Source organism: Bubalus bubalis, chromosome 2 (genome assembly GCF_019923935.1).
Source record: "Bubalus bubalis isolate 160015118507 breed Murrah chromosome 2, NDDB_SH_1, whole genome shotgun sequence".
Taxonomy (NCBI): Eukaryota; Metazoa; Chordata; class Mammalia; order Artiodactyla; family Bovidae; genus Bubalus; species Bubalus bubalis.
The window spans coordinates 83,081,810-83,096,529 of record NC_059158.1 but is presented as its reverse complement, the minus strand read 5'-3'; the positions used below and the strand labels follow the sequence as shown (position 1 = coordinate 83,096,529).

The 14,720-nt window shown below is 37.0% G+C and overlaps 1 protein-coding gene across 1 annotated transcript in view; it reads left to right on the top strand.

The window, feature by feature from the left end:
- Positions 1 to 2,504: 2,504 nt before the first annotated feature.
- The window catches only part of SCN2A (sodium voltage-gated channel alpha subunit 2), a 139,905-nt gene continuing 127,689 nt past the window's right edge, over positions 2,505 to 14,720 (top strand). Inside the window, exon 1 of the mRNA XM_025275753.3 lies at positions 2,505 to 2,718. The gene's annotated coding sequence lies outside the window, so the exon portion shown is untranslated. The remainder of the gene's footprint in view (positions 2,719 to 14,720) is intronic.

Here is a 14,720-nt window from a genome sequence, read left to right as displayed (position 1 = left end):
TAGTTTGGCCTCCTGATGGGAAGAGCTGACTCATTTGAAAAGACCCTGATGCTAGGAAAGATTTAAGGCAGGAGGAGAAGGGGATGACAGAGGATGAGATGGTTGGTTGGCGTCAGAGACTCAAGGAAATTAGTTTGAGCAAGCTCCAGGAGTTGGTGATGGACATGGAAGCCTGGCGTGCTGCAGTCCATGGGGTTGCAAAGAATCAGACATGACTGAGCGACTGAACTGAACTGAACTGATGTGGCCTGAGGGTTTATAGCAGTATCCTATTTTTGCCAGAAGCTTATGCAAGGCAAGAGTTTGAGTGTGTATATTTAAATAATTTGATCTTCCAAGTCATTTAAATTGTTTATATTTGCAATTTTATTATGTATTTTAAAAACCATACAAATATGTGTTAATGATATTGTAGAAACAGAAGTAAGGTAAAGTTTAGAGAAACAGATTTGTTCTTCTGACTTGCTTATTGACTTGACTCTGAATTTACTGAAGAGAAGGCTTAAGTACCTTCATCTGTTCAGTGTGGGAACTAATGCTGGAACAGTCTGTATAATATAACTTCATCAAGAATAAAATTAAGTATTATATAGAGGATCCAAAGAAGCATGACTTATATTTTTATTGAATATATTTATCTTAATCATGGCTTCTGGTCAGTATGTATACTATATATTCTGTGGATAAAATATTAATTACTTTTATCTTAGATATTGTAAATTATTCTTGATTATATAGCACTTTTAAAAATAAAATTTACATGAAATATTACAAAGACAACATTTCAGACCAGTTTAAAACCTAGAGGGCTTCCCTGATAACTCAGTTGGTAAATAATCCACCTGCAATGCAGGCGACCCTGGTTCGATTCCTTGGTTGGGAAGATCTTCTGGACAAGGATAGGCCACCCACTCCAGTATTCTTTGTCTTCTTTAGTAGCTCCGCTGGTAAAGAATCCACCTGCAATGCTGGAGACCTAGGTTCGATCCCTGGGTCGGGAAAATCCCCTGGAGAAGGGAAAGGCTACCTAGTCCAGTGCTCTGGCCTGGAGAATTCCGTGGACTGTATAGTCCATGGGGGTCTCAAAGAGTCGGACACGGCTGAGCAACTTTCACTTCACTTTCACTTAAAACCTAGACCCTTTGAGTTCGGAAATTGATTTTCAGTACCACGGACAGCGTCACATTGTTTTCTGCAGCAGCTGGAAAGACAAAACTGGAATATCAAAACACTAGTAGGGAGGACTTCAGTCCATACATATGTCTGTCTTCAGATTTACATGGTATTGTGAAAATGTTGAAGAAGGACAATCCATATGGTTATTTAAAACTTTAACAATTAACCAGAACTTCACACTTAAGCATAGAAAAAATAAATACATATTGAGCATGTAATATGCTCAGTATGCTGCTGCTGCTGCTAAGTCGCTTCAGTCGTGTCCGACTCTGTGCGACCCCATGGACTGCAGCCCACCAGGCTCCTCCGTCCATGGGATTTTCCAGGCAAGAGTACTGGAGTGGGGTGCCATTGCCTTCTCCATGCTCAGTATAACTGGTGTTATTTACTAAATGCATTATCATAATAATATATTTTTCTCTTATCCTTCTAATAAGATATAACTACACACCATAGGATACCACAATTCTTAAATTCATGTAGCATATAATTTTATATTTGTAAATTTTGAAATATCTTTAAAAGCTTAAGTTGACTAAAGACTTTCTAGTTTGTTGTTTATTAATTTCCTTGTCATACATGTTCATTTGCATGCTCAATCACTCAGTCATGTATGACTCTTTGCTACCCCATGGGCTGCAGCACCCCAGACTCCTCTGTCCATGGAATTTTCCAAGGAGTGGGTTTCCTTCTCTAGGGGACTTTCCTGATCCAGAGATCAAACCTGTGCCCCCTGCATCTCCTGCATTGGCAGGCAGATTCTTTACCACTGAGCCACCTGGGAAGCCCTTGCCCTTCATTAACTTTCACTTTAATCTTTTAACATCTTCTAGATAACATTAACAAAATAACGTAATGCAGAATTTCTCTAGTAGCAAAAACTTATATGACATCTCCACAAAGAAGTGTTCAATAAAAATCAATTTGACATCTAAAATTATTTTGTAGGAGATACATATTATTTTTGCTATGGCAAATAAAGTTAAGGTAAGCATTAAAATTTTAATAGTGCTATGACAAGTTTCAGTTAGTTTAAATACAATGTAAGAAAATTGAGCTAAATCCCAAAGTGAACCACAAATTTTAAAAATTCATACTCTAATGCTTCTTAAATATTTAGTTTGTAGTTAATTAAGGTAGTCAATTTCAAATACAGTGGAGTTATGGGCTATACACCACATCAAACTTGCTAGATGTGGCATTGCCAAGGGATCTTTAATGAAAATGATTCCCCTTTTGGCCAGGAGATGGAGCTGACATGTAAGATGCGGCCTTACATTTATTTATTTTTTTTTCAGTTTAGCATGCTGCTTTCTAACAGACAGTGGGTACCATCGAGTATATGTCAGAACAGAAAGCTAAGGCAAAAACAGAGAGGATGCTGCAGTCCTCCTTTTTGTTTTTTCTTCTTCAGTGAGGATGGCGCACGTGTGAGATTTTAATTTCTACTGTAGCCGAAATTCTGAGTAACTGCATTGGAGAATATTATATTTAACACATATGTGGATTCTGAGCTATGACTTACAATTCCCTTTATTTCAGGTAAGCCAGAATGATTCTATCTTTGACCTACCAATGAATTGTTATTTATGTTAATGGTAACATTTAAAATGTGTGCTTTGTGAGCTTGGATTTTGATCTAGGAGATTCAAAAGCTGTAATTCTAGCTATTCTGTATCTTTAAATCTTCCTAGCCTGAAATGAGCTCTGACTTAAGCATGCTGTATTTTAGTATTTATTTGGCTTTCTGATCTATTTCTGTGGCTATGTTTGTGTACCTTTTGATGATAAAGCTTTCAAAGTGAAGAATGGATCTTCCTTTCAGGAGGGAAATACTGCTCCTTAATGTGGTGAACAAATTGTAGAAATGTAATGAAGCAGATTAACATGGCAGCAGGCTTTTCCAAAGCCCAGGGCTGAGCCTTTTGATAGCAGCCTCCGAGGCACGTCCACATCCTGAGCCCAAAGGCCTTCTGAGCAGTTCTTGCCAGTAATGATGATATGGGTTATTTATGCTTTTTTTCTTCCCATTTATGAAAAATATGTAAGTCATTTCTCCCACATGAGTGGAAGATTTATGTAATGTGTTTAGTAGGCTTGGAATGATGGTACAGACCCTGCCCTTCCTCCAGTGTGGTTGTGAGGAGGACACTGAAAACAAATTAATTACTGAGAAAATGAATTTTTCTTAGATTGTGGTAGATTTGTGAGGATAGGACTGTGGCCATTTAAAATAGTTGATGTTGTATAAGATGCTCACATTTAAAATTATTTTTCATCATGTGACATTAGCTGTGCTGAAGAGTGGAATGACTCAGGAGCTAGAAATTGGATGCCACAGCCTTGCTTTTCTGCTGCTTCTCATGCTTTCCCCTAAATTCTGTTGTTATTATTATCAAATTAACAGGAAGAAAACAATTTAAAAGTCCCAGTCATCATTTAGGTGAATTTATAATGGAATTTTAATATATTTAAAAATTATTTTTGTAAGATCATTTTTAAATATCTGATTCCTTCCTCTTTTGAAAGTGCAGTGTATTTGTATGTATGTGTGTCATGCTGGTGGTGGAGGTGGCAGGTGCATCAGGATGTTTCTATCTTATGCATCGTTTTTTCTTTTTTTTTTGTAAAGTGGTGGTTGTGCTATGTCAGAGGTTGTGAAAGCTATGGGAAATGATCTTACAGAATGGTTTGAACCACTAAGAAAAAAATTAATTCCTTTCACATGTGGAATCTAGAAAGAGATATAAGTTCCATACAATTCTAGTTACAGGAAAATTTTTTAGGAACTCAGATTTTTAGCATTTACCTATCTCATTATTTAAAGAAAAACAGTTGTGGCTGAGAGAGTAAGTAAAATTTCCCAGAGCCACATAATTAGAATCAGAGGCAAGACTAGAATACTGACTGACAGCGTTCAGTCTTTCATAGCAGTAACACAGTTCACCTCTAGTGTGAACATATCCAAATGGCATGTACCAGGTATACTGATGTTGACTCTGTGTGTGTGTGTGTGTGTGTGTGTGCAGGGGAGTAAATTTTGTGAAGTATTTTCTTTTAGTGTTCATGTTACAGTGGCATAGCATATACAGTGTTCAGTTTTCTCAGGGGTCTTGACAAAGCACCCAAGAAAACGAATAAAAGAACTATGGAGATGCTCTGTTTCTTAGTATTCTCCTTACACCCTTTGGTGAGGTATGTTATCCTACTCTCTGCCCATGAATGATATGGACGGTCACATACTATCTTGCAACTCCATTCCTCCTAGCTAATAAAACAGACTATACATGTGGTCTGTTGACCCTGAACATCATCTCATGCCCTGGCCTTCCTTTTTTTCACCTCTTGGGCACAGGATGCATTTCAATATCTTGAGGGGGGAAAAAAAAAAAAGAGACCTGGATTCTACCCTTGGGTTGGGAAGATCCCCTTGAGGAGGGCATAGCAACTCACTCCAGTATTCTTGCCTGGAAAATCCCCATGGACAGAAGAGCCTGGCAGGTTAGAGGCCATGGAGTTGCAAAGACTCGGACACAACTGAGCGACTAAGCACAGTACAGCACACACCTACCAAGAACAGTCCATGCAAGGGACTGAGATGTAAACAAAGGCATATGGTTTATACCTCATGGAATGTAGCATGGAAATGTGCTTGTACTCAAAATATTATAAACATCAAAATGAAAAATGAAGAAAGGTGGGAAAGTGAATGGGACAGGTAAATGAGTACCTATGCAGTACGAGGTGTTGTGTTACAACCTGAGATTCACAATAAGCCAAAAGTCACAGTTTCTGTCCACAAGGAACTCAGAGCCCAGAGAAAATGATTTTAAGGGGATATGATAGTTAATTATTTCTTTAAGAGTGATCTAGGTATAAATAAATAAAAATATAAAGTTGTTTATTCTAAGCACAAAGGTTAGGCATGCAAATATTACTAAGACATAGTGAAGATGTTATATAGGGAAATTAAAGAGACTGGTAAATAATCCAACCTGATTGAAACATGAGGGTGTTGTATTTATTTTCCCTGTGGCAGAAAAAGTAAGGATAATGAATTTGGGTTTTGATGTTATGCATTTACATACTAATTTGTACTACCACACAGAGATGATCTGGAAGATGGTGAAAATTTTACATTCAAATATCAGTTTAGAAGGTAAAGCTGAATATATGGATGTGTGTGAAGCTGTGGCAAGAATTAGGTCACACATAAATGAACATCAGTAGGGAACAAAAGTGGAATGGAGTGGTAAAATAAAAGTGGCTAGAGTGGTAGAATAACACAAGTTTAGAAAGGATATTAATTGATTGTGGGAACATAATGGGATAAATTAGAGTTAGTTTAATAATAGGGTCATAGGAGATAAAGCAGGTAAATTGACTACCAAAAGCAAACCCATAAAGTGTTTAATAAGAGAATAGGGTGGAGCTGACCTGTTATTAGGTCATGGATGGATTTTAAGAGAAGTTTAGTAGATCTACAGAGACATGAGCTTTAATTGAGGACTAAGTGGAAAAAGAGAAAGCTGAAGAGTAATTTTAGATTTTAAGGTATTTATCAGTGAAGGTAAAGAGAGATAACATGTTTTTATCTTGAAGGGTAAGGTACTGTTAAGGGTAATTTGATTTAAGCTAGGATTAGAGAAACCTCAACACCTTCATACAGTAAGGATATAAAGTCAGTAGAGAGAAAGTGAAGAAAGAAAAAATAATAAAATAAATTGAAGTCCTACAAGAGACAAAAGAGGGAATGTTTGAGAATTTTTTTTTTCCTTTGAGACCAGAAGAAAGGGTAGGAGATGGTATAAAAGAAAGCTAATATAACCACTTTAGGTGCCCTGTTCTTGGAAATGACATCCTTGTCTGTGAGATAAAATATCTCTTCTATTTAAATCAGTTGGTTCCTCAGAAAACACTATTTATGGCATATGGGCTTTCTGGAAGAAATAATTCATCCTCAGTATCAAAACACTTTCCAGCGGAGCATATTTTAATCATATGAATTCTTGATTTGGAAACTAATAATACTGTTTCACATTAAACTTATTGTATCTACTTTGGTTATCTATTTCCTATTCAGAATGACCTGTTTGAAAACAGGTTCTATTTTAAACTTGAATAAGATTAGACCAACACACACACACACACATATATATATATATATACATTTAGTTTGATTAGTAAGGACTGGTTTGCCAGCATCTGAATTAAATATTCAAGCTTTTGCCTTTTCCTCCCTCGGTTTTATTAGCAGTTTCACAGGGCTGTGTGTAAAGAAAAAAGAAAGTCAGTTTAATTACAAATGTCCTTCCCTTAGGGTGAACTAACCTCCTTTATAAAGCTCCCTTTCTCCCTTTCTATTGACAGTTCCAGAATCCTCTTACATCTTTCCTAGAGCACATCTCTTCTAGGCATTCCCTTGCACTCAACTAGCCATGGGACAGGAATGTGAAGCGTTGAGTAGGCACAGACATGATGAGAGTCCCATCCTTTACAATAAAGCCTCTGAAATAGCTGCTTTCTCGGGTAACATTAACTGAGTTCAGTTTAGAATTGCCTGAATAGGATATTACTTCCTTCTTTCAAGACCTGGCTGGGGTTGTACTATGAGCCTGACAGGCCATGGAACAGAAGCAGGCATTTAGGTGGCAGTAAACTACCACACAATTGCACTCATCACACACACTAGTAAAGTAATGCTCAAAATTCTCCAAGCCAGGCTTCAGCAGTACGTGAACCGTAAACTTCCAGATGTTGAAGCTGGTTTTAGAAAAGGCAGAGGAACCAGAGATCAAATTGCCAACATCCACTGGATCATCAAAAAAGCAAGAGAGTTCCAGAAAAACATCTATTTCTGCTTTATTGACTATGCCAAAGCCTTTGACTGTGTGGATCACAATAAACTGTGGAAAATTCTGAAAGACATGGGAATACCAGACCACCTGACCTGCCTCTTGAGAAACCTGTATGCAGGTCAGGAAGCAACAGTTAGAACTGGACATGGAACAACAGACTGGTTCCAAATAGGAAAAGGAGTCCGTCAAGGCTGTATATTGTCACCCTGCTTATTTAACTTCTATGCAGAGTACATCATGAGAAATGCTGGACTGGAAGAAGCACAAGCTGGAATCAAGATTGCCGGGAGAAATATCAATAACCTCACATATGCAGTTGACATCACCCTTATGGCAGAAAGTGAAGAGGAACTCAAAAGCCTCTTGATGAAAGTGAAAGTGGAGAGTGAAAAAGTTGGCTTAAAGCTCAACATTCAAAAAACGAAGATCATGGCATCTGGTCCCATCACTTCATGGGAAATAAATGGGGAACAGTGGAAACAGTGTCAGACTTTATTTTGGGGGGCTCCAAAATCACTGCAGATGGTGATTGCAGCCATGAAATTAAAAGACGCTTACTCCTTGGAAGGAAAGTTATGACCAACCTAGATAGCATATTCAAAAGCAGAGACATTACTTTGCCAACAAAGTCCGTCTAGTCAAGGCTATGGTTTTTCCTGTGGTCATGTATGGATATGAGAGTTGGACTGTGAAGAAAGCTGAGCACCGAAGAATTGATGCTTTTGAACTGCAGTGTTGGAGAAGACTTTTGAGAGTCCCTTGGACTGCAAGGAGATCCAACCAGTCCATTCTGAAGGAGATCAGTCCCGGGATTTCTTTGGAAGGAATGATGCTAAAGCTGAAACTCCAGTACTTTGGCCACCTCATGCAAAGAGTTGAGTCATTGGAAAAGATTCTGATGCTGGGAGGGATTGGGGGCAGGAGGAGAAGGGGACGACAGAGGATGAGATGGCTGGATGGCATCACCGACTCGATGGACGTGAGTTTGAGTGAACTCTGGGGGTTGGTGATGGACAGGGAGGCCTGGCGTGCTGTAATTCATGGGGTCGCAAAGAGTCGGACACCACTGAGCAACTGAAATGAACTGAACTGAACTAAACTGAGACACAGATGGGGCTTCCCAGGTGGCTCAGTGGTAAAGAATCCACTTGCAAAGTAGTTAGGAGTCTTGAGAGATACGGGTTTGATCCCTGGGTCAGGAAGACCCCCAGAAAAGAAAATGGCAACCCACTCCAGGATTCTTGCCTGGAGAATCCCATCGATAGAGGAGCCTGTTGGGCTACAGACCATGGGGTCACAAAGAGTCGGACACTGCTGAGCACAGCACAGCACAGACATAGATAACTTCCCTTAGGGCTGACCTTGGACAACCCTATAAAGCAAATTTCACCCCTGCCTCATGGGAGTCACATATAGATAGTCTCATAGCTATCACATAGGCTTCTAAGCTTTATAAATGAGAATATCATTATCTAGCCTCAAATCTGCAGTTATTAAAATATTAATAATTTAGATTTTATTTGGGTTTGCTTTTATTCTTTTGTTATTAAAAATTTTTAGATTATTATTGCTACCTGTGGAACTCTTAACCTTTTCCATCCATTTCAGAACCTGATGTTTATCTGTCTCCATCTTTTCCTGACCAGCAGCATGGGCACTTTGAGGGCGTACTTGGGATAATTGATGATTTGAATTGAAACAGTAGTTCAAGTTCGGTTCTACTAACACTCATTGTCGTGGGCGATGCTTGGCACTAGATGTTCTAACTGGAAACTGGAAACTGGAAAATGCTAACTGTACAGTGGCAAACCCAGTGTTACCAAACTTAGCTTCAAGAATCCAACACTGAGACACAAGTGTTGGGTAAAAGGAAAGATAACTATTGAGGAAACTGTCAATCCTGTGGAGAAGGTGGACTGTTAAACCTTATCCATTTCAGAACTTGATGTGTATTTGTCTCCATCTTTTCCTGAATAACTCTTGTTGCAAAAAACCAACCCCCCATCTCCCCAGGTTTTGCTCAGAGATTATAAAGGGAAAAAAGAAAGGGTTACCTTTTGGGGACGGGGTAATCTTCTATTTTCAGAGATGATTGTCTTGATCACATGGTTCAAAGTAGCCATTATGTCTCGCTGTGACCTGAGGCATAAATCTTTGGTCAGCTAGTCTTTCTGGTTCCAACTCACCTGGGCTCTATACACTTGTGGTCAATATACAGTCAGCATTTCCCACCTGGTGGGGCTTTCAGTATCTGCAAAATATCTCAAAGGGTAGGGCTCAGAAAATTGTCCATAGCACTTGAGAAGGATCTAAAGATCCTTCCTTGACTTTGTTTAATGGCTAAAGTGTTATTACTTTGTATTTCTTTGACTATTTTCCTTTCTGTATTTTCTTACTTCTCTAATTAAATTTATTCTTTGGTTGGAGTTTTTCCACAGACAGGAGGCAGGTGAAGGACATGGGGTGGGAGAGGACTGTCTTGGAAGGCCCATGGGGCTCTGCTCAGTTACATATGTGCCATCACTTCTCAGCTCAGGGTACTTTCAAGGGATTATATTCTGTCTGGTTTTAAGTATTTCCCTTTGAGAAATACTTATTTTATAATGTTATTTTCTAGTAAGTCATAGGAAGCACAAGGTAAGGCTTAGAATATTTTTCAGATTCCTGCTCTAAGCAAAATATGCTAGAAAGTACACATCAAGGTCTTCTAAAACTTCTGTTAAAAAAAAAAACAAAAACCCAAACTTTTCTAACAAAACTCACACATACTTTTAATACCAACTCCAGATCACTCTCAGATGCTTCCAGTGGTTAAAAAAAGCACTACTTTCCCTACTTGTATAACTGCTTGCTCTATTAATCATTAATGCATTTTGCTCAGTGTGCTATAAATACTGATAATGGTTGCAAACAAGTGGAAAATAATTCAAATGGTTTTAATATAGATTTTGTATTTTAAAATACTGCAGATTTGTAGTTTTGCCTGTATCTACTTCACATGTCTCATGTCTAGAATAGAAGTTTACTATGATCTTCTCTAGTGTTTAATTATAGCAAAAGTAAGATTTATGAAAAATTATTTGCTATGTTGGAAAAGGTCTTGCTTTAGGATTCAAACAAGAAGAAAGGTCATCATTCCAATGAAGGCAAATAAGCTTCTATTCATCAAAATGTAATTTCATATTATATTGATTTTAAGAGCATTAAAAATGTATATACATTTCATGATAAATACCATTGGCTATATGCCTACTGAAGTATTATTTCTAAGTAGGAAAAGATGGCTTGCATCAAGAACATGAAGTGAAATCATATTAAAATTCAAAAGTAAAAGCTATTCACTTATCTCCCTATAATAGTCATACATTAGTGTAATCTCCACCTTACTGTATTGGGATTAGAGAAATTTGAGGTGGGTGAAAGCAGAGATGGAGGTGGACTTAGCAAATCAAAAATGTAAATCTTTACCAGTGATATGACATTAAATTTTTAAATCAAGGCTTTTATTTGGAAGAAAATATAGTTACTAACTACATTAATAATTTATAAAGAAAACATTTCTATCATATAAGGACCTTTGTTATTTGTAGGAATTTTTGGAAAAATGGTTTAAGAATCAAAGGTAAATTTAAATACATCTATTAGAATATATTAAAGATTTTTGAGGTTAAGTAAACATAATTTTTGTTATCTTTTTGTGTCTACTTGCTAAAAAATAATTTTGTACTAGAATAAAATGGTCTTAGGAATCAACCACCCTCAAGAAGTGCTTTGAATTATTTGAATTATATTTTTAGTTTTGAATAAGTCTTATATTGATATCTAGGAGCAGTTGGGATTATAAAATGCTTCCAGCATGAGCATGTCTTGGTAGTATTAGCAAATAATTATGCAATTATGTGATTGCATAATTATACTGTGCTATATCTTGTGTTGGATGATATTTATGGGAGAGTGATAAGTGAACAACACTTCCTATTAGGCTTGTAGGAAGGATAGTAGATTGGTTAGAATATCATGAAAAAATAGAATTTATGATAAGAGATCATTTGAAAAATGATCCAAATTCCTGTGCATGCATGAGGCTGCAGTCTTGACCTTTGTAATATGGAGAGTTGAAATTCAGAATCCCTGTGTACAGCATAGAGCCTTAAGGAGTTGTACCTTTACTGAAATGAGAATTAGAGAATGTAATCTGCTGATATAGGAATTCAAAGAAACTTGTTTCCGTCCTGTCTTTTAGGGGGAGGAGTCTTTTAGAAAGAATTAACTCTAGGACCGTGTGTGACTAGTAAATCAAGTCACTTTAGCTTCTGGATATATAACATTCTGTGTGAAGGAATTCCTCATTGTATAAATTAAACCAGAGATCAGTATCAGGTCAGTGACATCTCAAGTACTTGGCAGATGGAATTGTAAAATTGCTAAATCACTGTAAACCTAAATCATTGTAAAAGTTTGTAAAATCATTTTCTCAAATTTTAAATATGTAAGGAAAAGAATCTTAAGATAAACTCATAATAAAAAATTGTAAACTACATGAGAAATAAACCACCGTAAGGGATATTCACCAGACATAACAAAAAATATTTAGAACTAGCATCTCAGGAATTTGGGATAATAAAAAAATCTGTAATAAAATATAAATGAGCATATTTAAAATTATAAACTGTTAAGGAATAAAAATGCTACTAAGTAAAATAGGTATATTTTGAAAGAAACCAAATAGAAATTTATAAATGAAAATTATAAGAACTAGCATTTTAAACTTCAGTAAATGGATTTAGTAGAATAGATTCAGCTGAAATAAGACTTAAAATTTTGTAGATGGATATAAGGATTTACCTAGGATGTATCAATTGCATTCTTGATGTTAAAAAAGCAAGTTAAGCAGAGTTAAAATTTTCAGCAACAAGAAACAGATATTTGAGAAGGAGATAATTGAGATAATGGGGGAGAATTAAATAGAAGAAAAAATTCCAGTGTTGATCAAGACATGTTTCTTTGGATAGAACCCCGGCTTGAACAGTATTTTAACCCAACTAAACCCCAACTCATTGGTCTTATCACACTTTCACTGTTCTTAATGTCCTCTTTCCTTTTTTAAATAAATTCTATGGTCACTCCTTACATACACACTTAACAAACTCTCCCTCGCTCTTTTTTTAATTTCCTGGTGAAATCCCCTCCTAGTTATATCCAACTCTCCCCTTACTCCATGTGTGCACCCATGTAGCTGGTCACAAGCACCAAACCCAAGTGGGCCCTTGATGCTGCCCAGCAATCATACCACCGTTCCCTAGACCACTCATATCCCAGTTTCCTGGACTTGGATTTCATGCCCTTTCTTTTCTTCTCAAACCACCCATACTCCCTACTTCATGTTCACTCTTAGTCGACAACGTTGTTTCCTGAGAAAATTGAAATAATCAGAAGATATTTTTTCTTTCAAGACTTTTCTCACTAAATGCATTTCCCCACCAAGCTCTGCACCCACATATTCTGACTTCCCACCTGTTACCTTAAATCAGCTACCTCTGCTTCTACCTAAAACAATCCATGCATCTGTGCACTAGACCCTATTCCTTCTTACCTACACAAGACTCCACTTCAGCAATTTTTTTCTCTCTCTCCTACACCAGTAATTTTAGCTTCTTACTGTATGATCATGCAAACATTTTATTATTGCTCATATGTTAAATCTTTTTTCTTCTTTCAGCAACTACTTTTGCATTTCAGTCCTCCCCTTTTCAAAATTACTTATCAAGAGTGTTCGTTATATTCTATGTCCATTTTTCTCCACCCATTCTCTTTTAGTCAAGTTTTTACTCTCACCATTTTACCAATTCTTGATAGGAATACAGGAACCACCATATTGTCCAGTGGTCCATTCTGTCTTTGTCTTAGCTGAGCATATTGCAGTACTGGACATAGTGCATCATTGCATTTCCCTTGATATACTTCCTTCTCTTGGATTCCAGGACAGGACATGGTCTTGGTTCTTCTTCTATTCACTCTTCCACATCACTTTTCTCTTTACTCTGCCTTTCCAAAGTTCATTACTTATGAGTGTCCCTGATCCATTCCCTGATTCTCTTTTTTCCCTCTATCTTCATCACCTTCTTGTGATTCATTGAGTCCCGTGGCTTTAAATGCCATGTAAATAGTCATAATTTCCAAAAGACTTATGTGTCCCACTGCTTATTTGACATGTTGCCTTTGATATCTCAAAGAGAACTCAAAGTTAACATGCCCTAAACTACATTTCTGAATTTTCCTCTCCCTGACCAACCTGGTCCACACCCTGCCTTCCCCATTTTACTTCTTAGGGGATAACTCTAGTCTTACTTATCCTCAGGCTAAAATCTTTAGAATCACTTTTGAGTATTCTCTTTCTTTCATATCCTATATCCATTCCCTATGGAATTCCTGTTGATTTCATCTTCAGAATACATCCAGAAGCTGACTACATCCTGGCATCTTGACTGCTACTTCCCTGGTCCAAGCCATTACCATATCTCTCCTGGATTTATGCCTTGGTTTCTTAAAACTGGACTTTATTCATCTACTTCTTTTCCTTCTACACTCAGCAGATGGGAGTAAGATTGTGCCACATCTCTTCTCAAAATCCTCCAAGTGTGCTTATTGCTCTCAGAGTAAAAACTATGTTACAGTTTCCGATAAGATTCAGTTGAATCTGGTCTCCGTCACATTATTTCTCTGACATCATCTCCAATTTCTCTTTCCCCTATTCACTTTTACTATTTCTTGAATGTTCCAGGAACACTCATGTCTTTAGGGAGGTTCATCTTCCTGGAAGGCTTCTGCCTCAGATATTTGCATAACTAATTCCTTCACCTGCTTCAAGTCTGTGTTCAAATGGCATTTCTAAATGATGCCTATTCTGACTATGCAATTAAAAATCTCAGCTCCCTTCCCCTACTCCATTCTTTTGATTCCCCCATACTCTGCTGAACTTTCTCTTTACTTTTTGCTTTACTCTTTTTTCCTTTCATTTCCCTTTTTTTTTTTTTTTTTTGTTCCTTTCCCTTCTTAAAACTTACAACTTCTGGCACACTGTGTAATTTCTATCTGCTCTGTCAATAATGTAAACTCCAAATGGACAAAGATTATTATCTTTTTGGTGCACCAATTTATCACAAGTGATCAGAATGGTTTCTGACAAGTAGAAGTAGCTAAAATTATATTTGTTGAGTAAATGAATGAACCAACTTAAATTGAACTCCTTTAAGCATGCTTAGTGGTACTCTCAAGCACCTAGTCCAGTGCCTGGCACATAAGAAATTTTCAAAACATGCTAGATTAATCATAGACTGAAAATTGAATATTGATCTAGTGTATACTATGTGTCCTGAACTTTCTCTGTGCAGATTCCTTTAATTCTTGCAACAACCCTGAGGAAAAAAGTGTAAGTTTCATTTTTACAGATGTGATAAAGTTTTCATTTTTACAGCTGTTTGGCCCAGGACTCTATTCTTTCTCAACTATGTCTGTGTCCTCACTGTGTTATCTTCAGAGACTGTATCATAGAAGGTTAAATCTATTCCCTTGTTTAGAGATGACTAGAAGTAATAGTTGCAGTGTCAAGTGTATTGGGAATGTTCTGTTTTGGTTTTCAGTTGGAAGCAAATCTTTAGCGTTGTGAATAATAGTTAATTTTCTTCT